The sequence below is a fragment of the Macaca nemestrina genome, chromosome 4, assembly GCF_043159975.1.
Source record: "Macaca nemestrina isolate mMacNem1 chromosome 4, mMacNem.hap1, whole genome shotgun sequence".
NCBI lineage: Eukaryota > Metazoa > Chordata > Mammalia > Primates > Cercopithecidae > Macaca > Macaca nemestrina.
In genome coordinates, this window is record NC_092128.1 from 114,239,212 (window position 1) to 114,258,079 (window position 18,868).

Genomic DNA, 18,868 nt, shown 5'->3' on the forward strand with positions numbered 1-18,868 from the left:
AGGGGTAGGAGGTGGAGAGAGGAGGGACTGACTATAATGCCATATGAGGGGTACTTTTAAGTGGTTAAATGGCCACTTTGAGAAATTCACTCAAGAGCAGCAGGATCCTAGAACTATCAAATCTGAATGGGGTTACTACACATCGTGGTTGTATGTATACATGAAAGTATCATTTCCTGCATATTAATATCGTGATCCACTGCCTTACTAAGTTGCTTTATTGTTTGGAGTTCATTCTCGTAGAGTTTCTAGGATTACAATCTTATCATTCAAATAGTTTTACCTACTTCTTTCCAAGTTTTATACCTCTACTTTCTCATATCTAATTGCTTTGGCTAGTATCTCCAGTAAAATATTTAATAATAATAATGACGGTAGACGTTTATGTCTTATTCCTATCTTTAATGAGATATCTCTAGAATTTTCCCATTAAGCATGATGTTGGTTTTAAGGACCGAAGTAGATATCTTTTATCATGTTAAGGAACTATCCACCTATTGAGAGAATGAAGAAAATGTTGGCATAAGAGCTTTGAGAAAACAAAGCATTGAGCATGCCATAGTGTCCTGTCATAAAAATAAGTAAAAGTTAGACAGTATTTACCTCAAAGACACTAAGAAAATTAACATTAGCTAGATTGGTATAAATGTCCTTTCTTGCTTATCTTCCTACCAGCATGAAATTCAGTCCTGCCTAGTTTGTTTACAAGAAATTCACCTGTGATATCCTGATTTTTAACCCTGAAAAAGTTATTTATCTCTTACAATATGTCCTGTTTAATGTAAAGTTAATGCTTGCTCTAATGTTTTTTGTTTTTTGCTTTTGTGTTTGCTTTTACATGTACTCCAAGTACATGCTCTACATGTTTATTATAGAAAATCATGTGCACCTCCTATAGTTTTGTTATAAGAAATTGTAGCTGTTCAGATATGCTGGTTGCAAAAAGTAAGGGACATTTTATAATAATAATTGGATTAGATCATCAAGAAGATATAACAGTCTTAAATTTGTGTGAATCTGGCCAGGCGCAGTGGCTCACACCTGTAAGCCCACCACTGTGGGAGGCTGAGGCGAGTGGATCATGAGGTCAGGAGGAGTTCAAGACCAGCGTGACCAACATGGTGAAACCCCATCTCTACTGAAAATACAAAAATTGGCCAGGTGTCATAGTGCGCACCTGTAATCCCAGCTACTCAGGAGGCTGAGGCAGGAGAACCGCTTGAACCTGGGAGGCAGAGGTTGCAGTGAGCCAAGATTGCACCACTACATTCCAGCCTGGGCAACAGAGCAAGACTCTGTCTCAAAAAAAAAAAAAAATTATTTGGAACTAATAGCAGAGCTTCAATAAATGTGAAGCAAAGACCGAAAGGACAATTCAAAAAACTTGAAATTGTAGGCCCTGTACGGTGGTTCACACCTATAATCCCAGCACTTTGGGAGGCCGAGGTGGGCAGATCATGAGGTCAGGAGTTCAAGACTAGCCTGACCAACAGGGTGAAACCCCATCTGTACTAAAAATACAAAAATCAGCCAGGCATGATGGCACGCACCTGTAATCCCAGCTACTCAGGAGGCTGAGGCAGGAGAATTGCTTGAACCCAGGAGTTGGAGGTTGCAGTGAACCGAGATCGCAGCACTGCAGTCCAGCCTCAGTGACAGAGACTCCATTAAAAAAAAAAAAAAGAAAAGAAAAATTGAAAATTGTAGTGGAGATTTCATCTCTCAGCAATTAATAGAAAAACTAGACAAAAAAATCAGTAAGTGCATAAAAAACCGGAGCAACACTACTAACCAACTTGACCTATTTAATGTTTATAGAACACTCCATAAATAGCTAAATGCACCTTTTAAGTGTGTAGAATATTTGTATGCTAGTTCATAAAATAAACATTGATAAATTTAAATAGATTGAAATTGTATACAGTATGTTGTCTTATAATTATGAATCAATAACAGATATGTGGAAAACCCAAATATTTTGAAATTAAGTAATACACTTCTTTTGAAATTAAGTACACACTTTGACTCATGGGTCAAATTAGTAATGGTAAAGGAAACAAGCATATTTTGAACTGAATAAAAATATGTATCAAAAAGCATTGAATGCAGTTAAAGTAGTGCTTTCTTTAGAGAGGAAAATTATAGCATTACATGCTTAATATAAGGAATAAAAATATAAGAAAAGAAAAAGTATAAGTTAAATTATTTTAGCTTCCACTTTAAGAAATTAGGGGGAAAACTAAAAATAATAGAAAACGAAATAATAAAGATAATTTTGGAAATCAATTAAATAAAAGAGCTAGTTCTTTTTTCAGTTTATTTATTTATTTTTGAGATGAAGTCTTGCTACATTGCCTAGGCTGGTCACAAAATTCTGGGCTCAAGCAATCCTCCCACCTCAGCCTTTGGAGTAGCTGGGGATTACAGGCACTCAACATTGCACCCAGCTAAAAGAGCTGGTTTTTTTAAAAGACCTGTAGGATCCAGCCCTATGGGGCTTAGCGGGTGTTCTCCCTGTGTGCAGAGACAAGAGATTGTAATAAATAAAGACACAAGACAAAGAGATAAAGAGAAAGCAGCTGGGCCCAGGGGACCACTCCCATCAAGATGCAGAGACCGGTAGTGGCCCCGAATGGCTGGGCTAGCTGACATTTACTGCATACAAGACAAGGGGGCAGGGTAAGGAGGGTGAATCTTCTAAGTGATTAACAAGGTGAAGCAAGTCACATGATCATAGTACAGGGGGCCCTTCCTTCTTAGGTAACCAAAGCAGAGAAAAAAAGAGAAGGCAGCATACATCAGCATCTTCTATGCACTTATAAGAAAGATCAAAGACTTTAAGACTTTCACTTTTTCTTCTACCGCTATCTACCACGAACTTCAAAGAGGAACCAGGAATACGGGAGGAACATGAAAGTGGACAAGGACCATGACCATTGAAGCACAGCACCACAGGGAGGGATTTATGCCTCCGGATGACTACGGGCAGGCCTGGATAATATCCAGCCTTCCAAAAAAAGCTGGTAGAGCAGAGTGTTCCCTGACTCCTCCAACGAAAGGAGACTCCCTTTTGCGGTCTGCTAAGTAACAGGTGCCTTCCCAGACACCGGCATTACCACTTGACCAAGGAGCCCTCAAGCGACCCTCATGTGGGCATGACAGAAGGCTCACCTCTTGCCTTCTAGGTCACTTCTCACAATGTCCCTTCAGCACCTGACCCTATACCCACCGGTTATTCCTAGATTATATTAATAATGCAACAAAGAGTAATGTTAAAAGCTAATGATTAATAATGCTTATAATAATGATTGATAATTGTCCATGATCATCTCTGTATCTAATTTGTATTATGGCTATTCTCATTCTAACTATTTTCCTTATTATAATGAAACAGTTTGTGCTTTCAGTCTCTTGCCTCAGCACCTAGGTGATCCTCCACCCACAAGACCAATAAAATTGGTAAACCTCTAGCTAAACTGATCAGTCAAAAGAAAGAGAGAGAGAACACAAATTACCAATATCAGGAATGAAAGAAGAAAAATCAGTAGAGATCAGTAGAGACATTAGAAGAAAAATAAGGAGTTCTGTTTCTGGTTACAACTGAGTACCTCCTATTGGACCGTTCTTCCCATAGATAAAAACTAAAAACTCTGGACGAAGTACAAAAAATAACTACCTGAAGATACTGGAGAACACCCTAAGAAGGTAGATACCAGAGGGAAGTTGATGCTGGGAAGAAAGGAATGGGACCCAAGGAGTTTCCCATTGTCATGGGTTTTCTGCTTGAGGACAGGGCCCAGTTGTTACTCTCAATCTTACTGGCTTCAAAAACCAGAAGACAGAGTTTGGGATACATAGCACATCTGGAAAGTGGGGGAAAATCCAAGAAAGGAAATCACGCAAGAAGGAAAGAAGTCAGAGAGAAGGAAAACCAAACTATTTGTATGTGTATGAGCTGCCCACATTTCTGGCTGACACCTGAAACATACATGTGTCAAACATTTTGAGCCATCTAAGACTCAAAAACTGAAGGGAGGCCAGGCACAGTGGCTCACTCCTATAAAGCTAGCACTTTGGTAGGCCAAGGCAGGAGGATTGCTTGGAACCAGGAGTTCAAGATCAGCTTAGGCAAGATAGCAGGACCTCATCTCTAAACAAACAAAATTGTTTTTTAATAGCCAAGTATGGTGGCACACGCCCGCAGTCCCAGCTACAGATGTGAGGCTGAGGTGAGAGGATTGCTTGAGCCCAGGACTTCGAGGTTATAGTGAGCTATGATTGCACCATTGCATTCCAGCTAGAGCAACAGTGAGATAAGGAAGGAAGGAGGGAGGGAGGGAGGGAGAGCAAATTAACAGTATCAGGTATGAAAGAGGAGTTATTACATATCCTGCAAGCATTAAAAGTTCTGAAGATGGTATGACCTTCACAGATGTCCTGAAATGAAGCAAAAGGTTAAACTTTAACAACCCCACATTGTATATCAGCCACTCCAGGAGGGAACCACGACCAAGGATGAAACAGTTCTTTTCCACTGAGGTAATTCCTGAAGGAAGCACCTAAGCGGTGGGGTAATGAGCATTTCATTCCTAGGCTATGCACCACAGCAACCACCATCCACCTATGAGAGGAAGGGAGGAAAATATTTGGAGACAGTCTGATTAGATCTAAGATGTACCAGTAGCCCAACAAAAGAACAAGAAAAAAATTAATTAGGCAAAGCATCGTGGAAGATGTCCTTTAAAAGTAGGATTTAGGCAATGGAAAAGAAGAGCATTTCCACCAAGGAAATACTGAGACAAAGCAGAGTTACAAAAAGGAGGAGATAATTTCTAAAATTCTTGAAACTTTATGTGGATTTCCAAATATCTTGTTTTTTTAAAAAAAAAATTATTTTGAAATAATTATAGATTCACAGGAAATTTAGGAGAAAAAATGCAAAGAGCAGTCCTGTGTACCCTTCACCCAGTATTCTGCAGTAGTAACATCTTACATAGCTGTACAACAACAGTGTTGAAACCAGTGACAGCAGTGACTGCTGCCATCATGGCGACTGCAGCCGGGAAGCGTGGCTGGGGCTGCACATGCCATGGAGCCAGTGGGAGCCTTGCCCCTTCTGAGTTGGGACAGCTCCCAAACCACAGCTGCAGACCCAGGCCTCTTGCTCTAAGGAGCAGGCAGGAACCCTGCCCTCCTGGGCAGAGCTACAGCCACCCAAACTGCAGCTGTGGATCCGAGTCTCCCTGTGCTCTTAGGGGAGCCAGAAACAGGCAGGATCTGCCCTCCCAGGTGCAGCTGCAGCTGCCCATGCCCACGGCTGCAGACGTGGGCCTCCTGGCTCCAGGAAGCAGGCAGGAGGTGGGGATAAGCAGGAGCCCTGCCCCTTCTGAGTTGGCAGGGTGGGAGCTCCCAGGTGCAGCTGTGGCCGCCCCCTTTCCTCCCCCTCGCCAACATCCCTGCAGGCTCGGGGGTGTCTTCTCCTGCTGCCTGGCCTCTCTCCGCTCCCAGCACCTGCTCTGATCTCTGACTGGGGATTGGGGCCGAGCCCTAGGGCCATGAATGGCAGCAGGAGGCAGATTAATTCCTGGGCAGAAAAGGGCAGGTCCCCAGTAAGGCCCCATCTTCAGGCCAGGGAGGGCCTGAAGACTGGGGGCCAGGCTGCCAGTCCCACCACCGGAGTGGGGACTCCTGGTGCCTCTTCTGGGTGCCCATGGCTGCCGATGGACCAATCAGCAGGCCCTTCCTCCCCTCTGAGGTCCATAAAGCCTTGGGCTCAGCCAGAGCAGGGCAGAGGATGGCCAGAGGAGGAAGAGGACAGAGAGAGGATGGGAGGACCAGCTGCAGAGAGGAGTACCCTCTCCACTGAGAGCTGCGGAGACGACCTGCTGGCAGAGAGGAGCTACCCTCTCTAGAAGAGCTCCGGAGACCTGCAGAGACATCCAAATGACTTGCCTACGGAGAGGAGCCACCCTCTCCAGGGCCTCCTCTCTGCTGAGAGCTGAACACTCAATGAGAAGACCTGCCTACAGAGAGTAGCTACCCACTCCTCTGAACTAGTCTAACACTAAATAAAACTCCTCTTCTTCACCCTTCACTTGCCTGCATACCTCATTCTTCCTGGACGCAGGACAAGAACTCAGGCAAAGGCGCCTCGGCCACAAAGGTTTCTGACCAGAAAAGTTGACACCCCAGAGATCCTGTAACACCAGGAAGTTGACATTGGTACGATCCACAAAATTTATTCAGATTTCACCAGTTTTTTTTTGTTGTTGTTTTTGTTTTTTTTTTTGAGACGGAGTCTCGCTGTGTCTCCCAGGCTGGAGTGCAGTGGCGTGATCTCGGCTCACTGCAAGCTCCGCCTCCCGGGTTCACGCCATTCTCCCACCTCAGCCTCCCAAGTAGCTGAGACTACAGGCGCCCGCCACCACGTCCGGCTAGTTTTTTGTATTTTTAGTAGAGACGGGGTTTCACCATGTTAGCCAGGATAGTCTCGATCTCCTGACCTCGTGATCCACCCGCCTCGGCCTCCCAAAGTGCTGGGATTACAGGCTTGAGCCACCGCGCCCGGCCAGATTTCACCAGTTTTGTATGCACATTTGTGTGTGTGTGTGTGTGTGTGTGTGTGTGTGTGTGTGTGTGTGTGGTTCTATGCAATTTTATCACATTTCTATTCATCACCCCAGTTAAGATTCCAAACAATTTCATCACAAGGATCCCTGCTACTGCCCTTTCATAGCCACAGTCAATTCCTGTCTTTCCTGCCAGACCCTCTCTGTAAGCTCTAGCAACCACTAATCTGTTCTCCATCTCTATAACTTTATGGCAAGTATGCTGTCTTTTCAGTTACAATATAGCTTTCACTATAGCCAGTGTTACTTTGTGAGAACCTTGGTAGCATCTTCACCTTGGATTTTTAAAGCTTCTAATAAATTCCTTCAGTTAGTAGTCAGATTATCCAAGACACTTTATACCAAGGTTATTGCAAACCTACTGTCATTAAATTTCTATTCTCCAGTTCTTCCTCTTACTCTGAAAGATGATTTTTTCCAGTGCTTTACAAAACAACTACGACCAGCAGATGTGAGTGATTTTACCTTTTTTTTTTTTTTTTTTTTTTTTTTTGAGACAGATTCTCACTTTCTCACCCAGGCTGGAGTGCAGTGGCAAAATCTTGGCTTACTGAAATCTCCACCTTCCGAGTTCAAGCAATTCTCCTGCCACAGCCTCCTAAGTAGCTGGGATTACAGGTGCCCACGACCACGACAGACTAATTTTTGTAGTTTTAGTATAGACAGGATTTTCCCATGTTGTCCAGGCTGGTCTCGAACTCCTGACCTCAGGTGATCCAACCACCTCGGCCTCCCAAAGTGCTGAGATTACAGGCATGAGCCACTGCACAAGACTGGGTAATTTATAAGAAAATGGCTCACAGTTCTGCAGGCTATACAGGAAGCATAGTGCATCTGCTTCTGGGGAGGCTTCAGGGAGCTTTCAGTCATGGCAGAAGGCAAAGGAGGAAGCTAGAGTCTTACACAGCAGGAGCAGGAGCAAGAGAGAGAGTTGGAGGGAGGTGCTACACCCTTTTAAACTACCAGATCTCTTGAGAACTCACTATCACGAGGACAGCACCAAGAGAATGGTGCTAAACCATTCATGAGGAATCCACCCCCATGATCCAATCACCTCCCACCATACCTCACATCCAATACTGAGGATTACAATTCACCATGAGATGACAAACTATACCACCATTCTACTGGATGCAAAGTGGTATTTCATTTTGTTTTGTATTTGCATTTCCTTGATAAGTACTGGTGTTGAGCATCTTTTCAAGTGCTTATATATGTCTTCTTTGGAGAAATGCCTGTCTAGATCCTTCACCCCTTTTTAAATTGGTTTCTTGGTCTTTTTTAAAAAATGAGTTGCAATACTTCTTTGTATATTCTAGATACAAGTCCCTTATCAGATACATAATTTGCAAAAATAAAAAAATTATGTTATTCTATGAGTTGTCTTTTCACTTTCTTGATGGTGTTCTTTGAAGCACAAAAGATTACCAAAATTGATCACATTCTTTGTTATAAGAAAACTTATTTCCATAAAAGAAATAGAGAACGTTATTAAGAAACTACTTCCCAAAAGCACCAGGCCCAGATAGTTTCATAGAGAAATTCCACTGAACTTTCGAAGACCAAATAGTCCGAATGTTTTCTACATCATTCTAGAACATTGAAAAGGAAGAAAAACTTAACTCCTTTCATAAAGCAAGTGTAACACTGATACCAAACCAGATAAAGTCAGTGCTAAGAAAGAAAACTACAGGTCAATGTCATGAATATTGATGCAGAAGCATAAATATTAGCAAACGGAATCTAACAACACATTAAGAAAACAAGACGCCATGAATAAATGGATTTATTTCAGGATGCAACATTGGTCCAATATCAGGAAAAATTCACATGGTTCTTTCCATAAATGACGAAAATTAATGATAATAAATTCTCATACCTTTTCATTATTTAAACAAAGAAACCTCTTAAGAAAAAAGGAATTGAAGGAGACTTTCCTAATATGACAACGTTTACACACATATGTACATATACACACACATTTTAGTTTTAAAGTCAATATCTTACTTAATGGGAAACACTGGAAGCATTTCCACCAGGATCAGAAACAAAGTAACTATTTTCACCATAATGTGACATTGTAGAGAGAAATCCAATCGGTCAGAAGAATGACTAACATATAAGTAACACTATTTTTTTTTTTTTTTTTTTAGGCAGGCTCTCACTCTGTCACCCAGGCTGGAGTGCAGTGGTGCAATCTCGGCTCACTGCAACCTCTGCCTCCCAGGTTCAAGCGATTCTCGTGCCTCAGCCTCCCAAATAGCTGGAACTATAGGCGCACACCACCATGACCAACTAATTTTTGTATTTTTCGGTAGAGATGGGGTTTCACCATGTTGGCCAGGCTGGTCTTGAACTCCTGGCCCCAAGTGATCTGCCAGTCTCAGCCTCCCAAAGTGCTGGGATTACAGGTGTGAGCCACTGTGCCCAACCATAACTATTTTTGTTTGCAGATGATATGATAGTAAAACCTGAAAACCCTCAGATAAAGAATAATAAAAGTAACTCAAGTAGTGACATGATTTATTAAAAATGCAGGCCATAAAGTTAATATATGATGATCATATATATGCCTTCATAGACACAGACATTAAACAGAGGACAAAAAGGTAGAGAAAACCCTATTTATGATAGCAACAAAAAAAGATTAAATACTTTTTGGATTGAATTTATCAAGAAATATGCAAAACCTACCTGAGAAACATTTCAAAACACCCGTGAAAGATACATATACAGACTAGAATACCACCATTAAAAAAAAAAAAAACACCTTGGCCGGGCTCCGTGGCTCACGCCTGTAATCCCAGCACTTTGGGAGGCCAAGGCGGGCGGATCACGAGGTCAGGAGATCGAAACCACGGTGAAACCCTGTCTCTACTAAAAATACAAAAAATTAGCCGGCGGGCACCTGTAGTCCCAGCTACTCGGGAGGCTGAGGCAGGAGAATGGCTGGAACCCAGGAGGCGGAGCTTGCTGTGAGCCGAGATCACGCCACTGCACTCCAGCCTGGGGCGACAGAGCGAGACTCCGTCTCAAAAAAAAAAAAACCTCAACATTATAAAGATGACAGTTCTCCCTAAGTTAATTTATAAATTCAATGCAATCTAAAAGAAATTACCAACAAGCTATTTTAGAGCATTAGACAAGTCAATACTTAAGTTTATATAGAAAAGTTTATATGGAAAAGCAGAGATTCCAGAGTTGCCAGGAAAACAATGAAAAAGAAAAACTGTGAGGGTAGCCTTATTAGACATTAAAACATAATATAAAGCTGCTATAATTAAAACAATGATACAGACATATGAATAGATAAGTAGATAAGTGGAATATTATAGAAAGCCTAGAAATAGACCCAAGTACTGTACATACAGAAATTTAGATAGAAGCCATATCTCAAATCACTGAGGTAGACATTTTAGTAAATGATGCCAAGAAAACTAGGTAGCCACTTGGAAAAATGATAAAATCATATTCATACTTCACACCATAAACAAGAAGAAACTCCAAACGGATTAAGAATCTATATGTAAAAAATAAAACTATACAAGTAAGAGGGGGAAAAAAGACCATGGGTGAATTCCTATTACACTTTGGAGTAGGAAAACGTTTTCAAAACTATGATTTCAAATCTAGAGGCATTAAAAGATTGATAAATTTGGCCAGGCTCAGTGGCTCATGCCTGTAATCCCAGCACTTTGGGAGGCCAAGGTAGGCAGATCATGAGGTCAGGAGTTGGAGACCAGCCTGGCCAACATGGTGAAACCTCATCTCTACTAAAAATACAAAAAGTTAGCCGGACATGGTGCCAGGCACCTGTAATCCCAGCTACTCGGAAGGCTGAGGCAGGAGAATCGCTTGAACCTGGGAAGCAGAGGTTGTAGTGAGCTGAGACCACGCCACTGCACTCCAGCCTAGGCAACGGAGCAAGACTCCATCTCAAAAACAAAACAAAACAAAAAAATTTGATAAATTTGACAGAAAATTAAATTTTAAAATTTTGCATGACAAAAGTACCATAAACAAAATCTGAAGACAACTTAGAAAATGTAAGAAAATATTCAATTTGCAATATATCTTGTGGCTGGGTACACAATATATTATGCGGCTGGGTACAATACATCATGGGGGTGCAGCCACATGATGTATTGTGGGGCACTTTGGGAGGTTCAGGAGGGAGGATCATTTAAGGCCAGGAGTCCAAGATCAGCCTAGGCAACATAGTGTGACCCCTTCTGTATAAAAAAGAGAATTAAAAATTATCCAGGCATGGTGACATGCACCTGTAGTCCCAAGGAGGCCAAGGCAGGAGGATCACTTCAATCCAGGAATTCGAGGCTGCAGTAAGCTCTGATCACATCACTGCACTCCAGCCTGGGTGACAAAGTAAGACGCTGTCTCCAAAAATAAAAATAAATACATCATGTAAAAATGACTAATATCCCTATTTTATAAAGAAATCTTGTCAGTTGAGGGACAAAGAAACAAAAATCCAATACAAACTTGGAAAAAGACATGAACTGACAATTCACAATATAAAGGTCATGAAAAATAGGAAAAAGGCGTAAACTCATTCACTATAGAAAAATACAGCTGACATAATACTTTACCCTTAGGCAAAAATGTTAAAGCATGACAATACATCTGTTGGTGAGGCTGTAGGGAAATAAACCTCATTGCTGGTGGATTTTCAAATTTGTGCAACTCTTCTGAAAGGGTATTTTGGCCATGTCTAACAAAGCTAATAGGTACTTTTTGACACAGCCATTCTACTTCTGGGAATCTACTGTGAATATATAACTTTAAGCAATATGAAAATGTACATCCATGAGCATTGTTTTTAATGCATAGCATTGGAAATAACTTAAATTCCCATTTTATAGGAAATAGGGGAAGAACAGAGAAAAGGAAACAGAGATGGAAAGTAATCCTCTGAAAATACCAAGTTTTATGGTTATATTTTGGAACCAAATATATGTTATATATAATTTAAAACAGAAATTTAAATTAAAATTACATTTAAATGTCAAACTCTAAAAACAAAGGAAAAATGAAACAAATGAGACTAATTCTACATGAAGTTAGGACCAGGTGCAGTGGCTAACGCCTGTAATCCCAACACCTGGGGAAGCCAAGGTAAGCGGACTGCTGGAGCTCAGGAGCTCGAGACCAGCCTGGGCAACATGGCGAAACCCTGTCTCTACTAAAAATACAAAAATTAGCCCAGCGTGGTGGTGTGCACCTGTAGTCCCAGCTACTCAGAAGGCTGAGGCAAGAGGATTACTGGAATCTGGGAGGCGGAGGTTACAGTGAGCCAAGATCATGCCACTGCACTCCTGCCTGGGTTACAGAGTGAGACTTTGTCTCAAAAAAAAAGGTAGTGGTATAAACACTTGGAGAAAGATTATCATGGCTTTATGGTTTTTTTCCTTTTCTTTTTTTTCTTTTGAGATGGAATCTCACTCTGTCACCCAGGCTGGAGTGCAATGGTTCGAGCTCGACTCACTGCAATTTCCGCCTCCCAGGTTCAAGGAATTCTCCTGCCTCAGCCTCTCGAGTAGCTGGTACTATAGGCGCCCACCACCATGCCTGGCTAATTTTTTTTTTTTTGTATTTTAGTAGAGACAGGGTTTCACCATGTTGACCAGGCTGGTCTCAAACTCCTGAGCTCAGGCAATCTGCCCACCTTGGCCTCCCAAAATGCTAGGATTACAGGTGTGAGCCACCACGCCCAGCCTTTTTTTTTTTTTTTTTTTTTTTTTTTTTTTTTTTTTTTGAGACACAGTCTCACTCTGTCACCCAGGCTGGGAATGGAGTGGCTCAATCTCAGCTCACTGCAACCTCCACCTCCCAGGTTCAAGCAATTCTCATGCCTCAGCCTCCCAAGTAGCTGGGATTACAGGCCAAGTGCCACCACCCCCGGCTAATTTTTTATTTTTAGTAGAGACAGGGTTTCACCATGTTCACCAGGCTGGTCTCGAACTCCTGACCTCAAGTGATCCACCTGCCTCGGCCTCCCAAAGTGCTGGGATTGCAGGTGGCGTGAGCTACTGCGCCCGGCCATGATTATCATGACTTTAAAGCACTATATTTTAACTATACATCTCATGACAAAAATATCTGCAAATAAATTATAAATTGAATTCAGTACATTTCTATTTGGAGTAATATCATTATTTTGATGTTATAATAGTTCATATATTTAATGTATATGTGTGTATTAGGATAAAAGACAAAAAATAATTATAGAAGTGTTGCTGGGAGCCAATATTTCCACAACAAGAAAATGAGATGCAAATACAAAATCAAAGAATAAAAACCTAGTAGTCTTTATTTTGAATTAAAAGTATTGGTAATAAGTATAGAATTAACTTATTTTTCTCTCCCAAAGAAATAAATATTTCCAGGCCAGGCATGATGGCTCATACCTGTAATCCCAGCACTTTGGGAGGTAGAGGTGGGAGGATTGCTTGAGCCCAGCAGTTGGAGATTATAGCGAGCTATGGCCACACCATTGCACTCTAGCTTGGACAACAGAATAAGACCCTGTCTCAAACAAACAAACAAACAAATAATATCCTAGCCCTGTTTACCAAAAAGTCCTACAAATAATGATAACCCATTAGCAATGAATATCCCTAGTGCTCGGATTGTGGTCTTTTTTTTTTTTTTTTTTTTTTTTTTGAGACAGAGTCTCACTCTGTCGCCCAGGCTGGAGTGCAAGGACTCGATCTCGGCTCACTGCAAGCTCCGCCTCCCAGGTTCACACCATTCTCCTGCCTCAGCCTCCCGAGTAGCTGGGACTACAGGCGCCCGCGACCATGCTCGGCTACATTTTTGTATTTTTAATAGAGATGGGGTTTCACTGTGTTAGCCAGTATGGTCTTGATCTCCTGACCTCGTGATCCGCCCACCTTGGCCTCCCCAAGTGCTGGGATTACAGGTGTGAGCCACCGCGCCTGGCCCAAACTGTGGTCTTTAATACCATTCCTCTCCAAGAGAAACCAGGGCTCTTTGAAGAAATTATCATCTCCAGATGTGGAATTGGAAATACGAAAAATGAGCCTGAAATATCTTGTATCTGAAAGCAGGAAAGCTATCAAAGACTACTGGAATCACGTGAAAAGAATGCAGACATCAACTGGACCTGGCCAATATGAGGCAAATTTGAGAATCAAAATAAATAATGACTATTTTGAATCAAAATTCATTAAATCTATATGAAAACCTATGAGTTCATAGTGATAATTACAGAAAACACATTTCCTGATTCTTTTTGGTGGTTGTTAGAACACCAACACAGTGTTCTGAATATAGGTAAATAAGGAAAAACAAGTAAGCATTCACCTGCATTTTCTGTATATATTATATTTCAGGGTAACCAAATAACTGATGAGGGAAAATTCTTCTGAATAGAAGAATTCCAACTAATAAACAAAAGGAGAATAACAGATTTATTTCATTTTATTCTATTTTTTTGAAGCAGTCTCACTCTGTTGCCCAGGCTCGCGTACAGTGGCACCATCTTGGCTCACTCTAACCTCTACTGCCAGGGTTCAAGTGATTCTCCTGCTTCAGTCTCCTGACTAGCTGGGATTCCAGGTGCGTGCCACCACACCTGGCTAATTTTGTGTTTTTAGTAGAGACGGGGTTCCACCGTGTTGGCCAGGCTGGTCTCCAACTCCTGACCTCAAGTGATCAGCCCACCTTGGCCTTCCAACATGCTGGGAGTACAGGTGTGAGCCACTGTGCCAAGCCCAAGAATGACAGATTTAGAAGATCACCCAGAACAAAATAGGCAGTTGGGCATACAGGTTTGAACTTTAGAGAGCAATCTAGCCTGAAGGTACACATTCAGAAGTCATTAGAATATGATGCATGATGAAAGCCTGGGGAATTTGTGGGAATCCAGGAGGGGACTGAATGAGAACCAAGGGTGCAACTGGCCATATTGTCAACATGAAGGGCTAGGCAGAGGAAGAATAACTAATGAAAGTGGCTAAGCTGAATTAGGCAGAGATGTGTGAGGAAGAAACATGGCAGGATAGGTTAGTGCTGCAGAACGCAACGGGGGAGAGCTTCATGAAAGCAGGAAGGAAGGGGGCTGTGGGGAGAAGGGGCTGCAGAAGGGGGTCACCATGGCAGATGCAATGGAGAGGCTAAGTGGAGTGACACCTGGGAAGCCCATGCTGGCAGTAGGGATCTTTAGTTACGCTGGAGGACAGAGGTAGAAGCCAGACTTCAACACACTGAGAAACACTGAGCAAAGTCTGTTGGTAAAAGAAAAAAAACAGGAAGAGTGGCCTGAGAGCTATGTAGATTCCATGAGAATTTCTAGGAGTCCAGCCAGTTTATAACCTCACAGAGTCCTGTGAGGACAGAGTCAGAGAATGAGAGAGAAGGACTGAGCTTTGTGGTCCAAAAAGTTAAGAAGAGGCTGGGTGTGGGGCTCATAGCTTGTAATCCCAGCACTTTGGGAGGCCAAGGCAGGTGGATCACCTGAGGTCAGGAGTTTGAGACCAGCCCAGCCAACATAGTGAAACCTTGTCTCTACTGAACATACAAAAATTAGCCGGGGGTGGTGGTGGGCGCCTGTAATCCCAGCTACTTGGGAGGCTGAGGCAGGAGAATCACTTGAACCGGGAGGCAGAGGTTGTGGTGAGCCAAGATTGCGCCACCACACTCCAGCCTGGGTGACAGAGTGAGACTCTGTCTCAAAAAAGAAAAAAAAAAAAAAAGGTAAGAAGGTTCTGGCTTGATGGTATTTAAAAAAATAAAAATTATTAAAAGACAGTTGCTGAAACAATGATTCCCCAAAATACAGTGGCTTAAACAAAAGATATCTCTCTACAGAAGACCAGTTAACTCTCCCCTACCCCTCATACCTTGATAGTGTTGGGACCAGAAGCTTTTTATTACCTTTTTTTCTTTTTTGAGACAGGGTCTCACTCTGTTGCCCAGGCTGGAATGCAGTGGAACAATCTCAGCTCACTGTAACCTCAACCTCCCAGGCTCAAGTGATCCTCTGGCCTCAGTCTCCCAAGTAGCTGGAACTAGAGGCATGCACCACCACACCCAGCTAATGTTTGTATTTTTTTCATAGAGACAGGGTTTCGCCATATTGCCCAGGCTGGTTTCCAACTCCTGGTCTCACATGATCGACCCACCTCAGCCTCCCAAATTGCCAGGATTACAGGCGTGAGCCACTGCACCTGGCCCCACTTTTTTTTATATTGTTGCCTTATTGTGTTCTAGATTTGGGGTCGGTCAACTGTAGCCTACAGAGAAAATTCAGCCACTCCCTGTTTTGGTAAATAAAGTTTTCCTAGAACACAGCCATGCCCATTGTTTACATATTGTCTGTGGTTGCTTTCCCCTACAACAGCAGAGTTAGCAGCTGTGACAGAGCCTGGGTGTCCCATAAAGCTGAAAATATTTACCATCTGGCCCTTTATAGAAGACATGTGCCATTCCCTGTTCTAGGGTGTCGCCCTCTTCCACAAAGGCAAAAGAGCATGCCACCATGTCCACTGGATCTACATTCCAGCCAAAATGGAAGGAAATGTGAGCAGTTGAGGGAACACTCTTGTCTTTTAAGGGAATGCCTTGGAAATTGGACAAGTCACGTCAGTTTGCATACTTTCAATTAGAACTTAATCTCATAACCGTATTTTGCTGCAAAGGAGGCTGTGTAACATGGTCTATTCTGGGCAGCCTGTGTCCAGCCAACATTTGGGGAACCAAAAGCAGGAGAATAGATATTGGGGTTGATTCCTTGTTTTTACCGCAGTATTGTATTGAACAGCCAACTTTACTGGGTGGACAACTACTACACTACAAACACTTAAAGAAGTGGACAAAGTCAAGTTTTCCAATGCAAACAATAGGACATGGCTAAGTTTCCATATGTGGCTTAGACAAAAATTAAAATTTAAGTTCGAAAAGACAAAAAAAAAAAAAAAAGGATAAGCATTAAATGTATAGATTCACGAAGAAGTTGATACTTTACCACATCTTGATGTCCTGAAACTAAGAGGCAACTTTGAAACTTGAAGGAGGCACTGAACTGAACTGGAGTGGTGGGTGGGAGGGATGGGCTGATAATGGCCCTAATAGCCAAGGACATCGCCAGGCAGTTGGAAGAGCAGGACTGGAGGCGGGGAGATTCACCACATTCTGGCCTGGCAGATGAGCTGGGTTCACAGCTGAGTATTTAAAGCCAAAGGGGGCCGGGTGTAGTGGCTCACGCCTGTAATCCAGCACTTTGGGAGGCCAAGGCAGGCAGATCACCTGAGGTCAGGAGTTTGAAACCAGCCTGGCCAACGTGGTGAAACCTCACCTCTACTAAAAATACAAAAATTACCCCGGTGTGGTGGCAGGTGCCTGTAACCCCAGCTACTCGGGAGGCTGAGGCAGGAGAATTGCTTGAACCTGGGAGGCAGAGGTTGCAGTGAGCCGAAATCATGCCACTGCACTCCAGCCTGGGCAACAGAGCAAGACTGCATCTCAAATAAAATAAAATAAAATAAAATAAAATAAAATAAAATAAAACCAAAGGGAATAGCAGAGTTGGGGGGATGCCAAGAACATCTCTCCTAACAAAGGCAGTGCTCTCACTAAAGCCAAAAGGGAAGCTGGAGTTAAGGGTTTGGGGTGGAAGACACTGCAGGGAGTCAGCTAATGCTGATTTCTTACTAGACATCACCCTCAGAGCTAGTGTATGAACAGTCAGTGTTTTTAGCTACCCAGAATCCACTTCCCTTGTTCTCAATACCATTCCAGTTTCTCTGGAGAGAACTCCCTCGCCCCACCCAGTGCACATGCTTTGTGTGGAGACCTACTCCCTCCAAATCAAATCATGCTTTCCTCTAGGACACTGATTAACCTGGAGGTAGTTATGTAGCCTAATCAGAATGAAGGTGTATTAGTCTGTTCTCCCGCACTGCTATAAAGAAATACCTGAGACTGGATAATTTATAAAGAACAGAGGTCTAATTGGCTCATGGTTCCACAGGCTGTACAGGAAGCATGATGCTGGTGTTATGGGATCTTTGGGGTGTCAATTTCCCGGCCAGAAACCTCTGTGGCTGATGGCACCTTTGCCCAAGTTCTTGTCCAAGTTCTTGTCCTACATCCAGGAAGAATGAGATATGCAGATAAGTGAAGGGTAAACAAGATGAAGACGAGCTTTATTAACTGTTAGAACAGCTCAGAGGAGACGGGCAGGGGACAGCTCCTCTCTGTAGGGAGGTCATCCCATGGAGCATTCAGTTCTCAGCAGAGAGGGGGCCCTGGAGAGGGTCACTCCTCTCTGCAGCTGGTAGTCCTGACATACCTGCAGGTCCCTGAAGCTCTCAGCAGAGAGGGTGGCTCCTCTCTGCAGCTGGTCGTCCTCTCCTTTCAACTCTCTCTGTACTCCCCACCCTCTGCCCTCCTCTGGCTGAACCCAGGGCTTTTATGGACCTCAGAGGGGAGGACGTGCATGCTGATTGGTCCATGGGTGGACATGGGCGGCCGGAAGAGGCACCTAGTCCCCACTCCAGTCTGCAGGACTGGCAGCCCCGCCACCAGGCTTCAGACCCTCCCTGGCCTGAAGGAGGGGCCTTACCAGGGACCTGCCCCCTTCCACCCAGGAATCTGTCTGCCTCCCACTGCCATTCATGGCCCTGGGGCTCAGCCCCACCCCCTCTCCAAGATCAGAGCAGGTCCCGGAGAGGAGAGAGGCCAGGCAGCAGAAGCAGACACCCCCAGCCTGCAGGGAGGCTGGGGGGGGGGGCTCTTCCTAGACTTAAACTTAAGGTTTAAGTGAGGGATGCACGGTGCAGAGATGCCTGGGTCCTGCGCCTGGGAGGGAGTCCGCAGCTGTACCCCAGGAGCTCTTGCCCCACCAACTCGGAAGGGGTGGGGGTCCCGTTTGTCCCGGCTCCTGCCTGCTCCCTGGAGTGGAAGGCCCAAGTCTGCAATTGTGGTCGGGAGGCTGCATCTGCACCCGAGAGGGCAGATCCTACCTGCTCACGGTCCCCACCAAGAGCACAGGGAGGCTTGGATCCACAGCCGAGGTTTGGGCGGCTGCAGCCCCACCCAGGAGGGCACGGCTCCAGCCTGCTCGGTAGAGCTGGAGGCCTGGGTCTGCAGCTGCAGTTTGAGCAGCTGCAGCGGGACCCAGGGAGCTTCCTTCGCAACTCAGAAGGGGCGAGGCTCCCACCAGCCCCATGGAGTGTGCAGCCTCTGCTGCAGCTGGC

The 18,868-nt window shown here is 43.7% G+C and overlaps 1 protein-coding gene across 2 annotated transcripts in view; it reads right to left on the minus strand.

The window, feature by feature from the left end:
- The window catches only part of LOC105494199 (cytochrome c oxidase assembly factor 1), a 195,257-nt gene that overhangs the window by 96,404 nt on the left and 79,985 nt on the right, over nucleotides 1-18,868 (minus strand). The gene's annotated exons all lie outside the window — the stretch shown is intronic.